We start from the raw sequence: 3,100 nt of genomic DNA, 5'->3' as shown, positions 1-3,100 counted from the left end.
TGGGAGAGGTGGGAGGAGGATGAAACGTGCGCTGTAGGAAAACGAGTTTTGCTGTATCTACCCATCCTCAAAACAAACTATGAGATCTGGGCATTACCTAAATTATCAACGATAATAAATATTTTATCACTATCATTCTCCCCTCACTCCCCCCCCCACCAAAAAAAAAGTCACCAACAAAAATAGACAATTTAAGGGGGGATAAATCAATAGCTTTTGATGAAGTTAAAAAAAACTTTATTAGTACTGATTTCTAAAATAAGGCATTGTAGCTGTACAAGAAAAAAAATGTTGGTTTTATTGTATGAAAATGGGCTGTCTCAGCAAGACATTCTAAAACTTCTGTTAAGTTTTAACCCAAGCTAAGAGAGGGCTACTGCTCCTCAGGCAAAGCAAAATCAATAATGTTGCCCTCAAATAGATTTTCTTTGAAGTTTTTTTTTTTTTTTATCTCTATATACTTTCTCCATCTCAGGGAATGTGATCATTTTACCTCCCAACTACTTCTAATTTGTGGCATACCTCACTTACATTTAAAGAAATGATATATTGATTACCTTGCTTCTCAGGACGAAAACTGTGTTGATGTGTGAAAGGATCCCGTGGAAACTAATATCGATATGTGGGCGAACCAGAGAGAAGACAGACAGAAGGCTGCAATTCCCAGGCTGGAGCTAACGTGTAGATAAAAAGAAAAGGGCACATACTTAGTTAAAATAGTTGTTATGATTTGATATTAAGTACTTCATTAAACCAGCTCAATTATTTTTAAAAGTAGAAAACTCTAATTATTTGGGGGAGGGGAACAGCTCAACTATGAACTTGAAGCTTGACCTATGCAAATCTATTTCAGTACAAGTAAAAAGTACCTATAAACACTCGTCATGTACAACTCCGAAGTTAGTAGACGAAAGAAAAGTAAAAAATGCAGGATTTTACCAATGGGTGTAACACTGTCTGCAAGTCAGCTGCAGGTGCTCACCATCACCCCAACTGCTGCCTTTGGTGTTTTTGGTACTATACTATGATAATCCCTTTCCCCCTTAAGTGCTTTTTAAACTTCTGTTCTTTTACCTAAAAACATTAATAGTTGATTTTGAAAGCTATTTTCAGATGGTAGATATTCAATGACTATTTACTTGATGAGTGAAAAGCTGTCAGGTACTAGAAAGTTACCCATTCTCTCATCAAAACAAGTATACCATTTCTACCTAAGGTTCCTAACTGTTTTCGTAAGTGATTAAAATGGACAAAAATAAACAGTTGTCCCAGGGAGAGTCACAGCATGCTCAGACACAGCCAGAGTTAAATAATTTAATAAAAAATGTGCTGCCCATTCTCTCATTCATAGTCAAAGGTCAAGTGAATCAACGGCTGGGTGTAACCATGGTAATTTTATACCCTTTTATCTTAGGCCCCAAGGAAATGTGCTGTCATTTTACCTGGGGCAGCACTCTGTATATGGCATTGCCACACTGAGTGACCACGAGGTCCCGATCAAATATTATATGAAAAGGAAAAGCTTTGCAGAAGGTATAGGGGCTGATGCGTGATTCCTGGGTACCATTTTCTTCAAATCTGTCAAGGTCTTCATAAAAATCTTCTTCTTTTGACTCTTTTTCTTCAATTAAAAATTGAGTATGATCACATTCTTCATTTCTTTGCTGAATAACCTGGATAACCAAGGGAGGAACTGACATCAATGGTCTGTATTTCAGTTGAGATGAAATACCTAACTAAATATAAGAAACCAGTTGTGAGAATTGTTTTGAGAGGATTCACTGCAAAAATTTAATACATATGCAAATACTATGCATGTTTACACCGAGAAAGACATTTCTGGACATTGATCTATGAAATTTGAAGACTGAAGAATTATTCACAGTAATAGTGCAAATCTGACATTAGTTCCTATCTCAGATGGCCTCTTTGACAGAATAAATAGAAAAGGGTGCCCTTGTCCTGGGGGGCTCTACCTCCTTGGCCAGGGACACTTGTATAGTGAAGAATCTAAAAACCACACGAGGTAGCACTGTCAAGTATAATAAAACTGATATTGTAAAACTGTAGGAAGTAAGAGGGTAGAGAGACATATTCAAAAATAAATGTCACATAATTGTTTATCAATTTTGTCAAGTATACTCAGATATAATTCCAAACTGGGAAAGGACCCAGAAAAAGAAGCATCTCAGAAACTACTAATGGGAAGGCATTTTCATTAATCTTTCTTAAGGATGTATTGATAATATGCAGAAAAATATTTCAAAATTTTGTGAATTCTTTGATTTAAATTCCAAATACAGGGATTCATTCTAAGAAAAATAATCATGATCATGAACAAAGCTCTATAATTTGAAGAAATAACTACATGTCCCAAATATTATATGTATTCACAAATATATTAAAGCATATATTTTTTCTTCTTAGTTTAAGAAATTACAAGCAGCGCGTCCTCTTACAAAGGAACGACTTTATCTCTACTGCAGCCAGATTCAAACAGGAAAATGGTTGGGGCAACAGTTCTGTAGTTACAGTTAAATGGAAACAAAATGTTGCTCATTTTCATTTTTTTCACCACTGTAGCATACTCTGAGGTTTAAAAAAACAAATTTCAATAACCTCAAATTCTATTGCATATGTTCTTACAGATATATTTTTATAGCAAAATTAGGATGTCATTACTGTTTTAACCATCACAATCATTTACTACTTTGGTTAAATATTAGTATTCTTATTTATAATTTGAACATTTTGCCCCATTAAAGTTGCCTTCTCTAAATTGTAGACAAAAAAACAAACAAAAAACCAAAACAGAGTCACCCTTAAAATTCCTGCCTAATTTTTAAGTTCTTCTCTATTCCCATTTAACTAAAGGAACTGGATTATATGTAGTCAAATGTGTAAATTATTATTCGATTCTACTTTTTCTGCTTTGATCAAACTGGCAAAATACATTGCTTTTTGGACTATCATTTTAACTACTTATTGGTATAGCACTTCTTGACATGATCTAATATTTATTATACGATTCCAATGGTCTAGTATGGATCTAATATTTATTATATGATTCAACTGATTGATTCAGTTGAAATATGATTCA

The 3,100-nt window shown here is 34.0% G+C and overlaps 1 protein-coding gene across 1 annotated transcript in view; it reads right to left on the bottom strand.

Annotated features, from left to right (window-relative positions):
• Positions 1-1,675, bottom strand: part of GUCY1B1 (guanylate cyclase 1 soluble subunit beta 1) — an 11,228-nt gene extending 9,553 nt beyond the window's left edge. Inside the window, exons 1-2 of the mRNA XM_023508757.1 lie at positions 1,443-1,675; positions 558-674 (exon numbers count right to left, since the gene is read on the bottom strand). The gene's annotated coding sequence lies outside the window, so the exon portion shown is untranslated. The remainder of the gene's footprint in view (positions 1-557; positions 675-1,442) is intronic.
• Positions 1,676-3,100: the final 1,425 nt, after the last annotated feature.

The sequence above is a fragment of the Otolemur garnettii genome, unplaced genomic scaffold, assembly GCF_000181295.1.
Source record: "Otolemur garnettii isolate 467f Iridium unplaced genomic scaffold, OtoGar3 scaffold00274, whole genome shotgun sequence".
Classification (NCBI taxonomy): Eukaryota; Metazoa; Chordata; class Mammalia; order Primates; family Galagidae; genus Otolemur; species Otolemur garnettii.
Note: the sequence above shows the minus strand (reverse complement) of the source record. Positions and strands in the feature narration are given on the sequence as shown.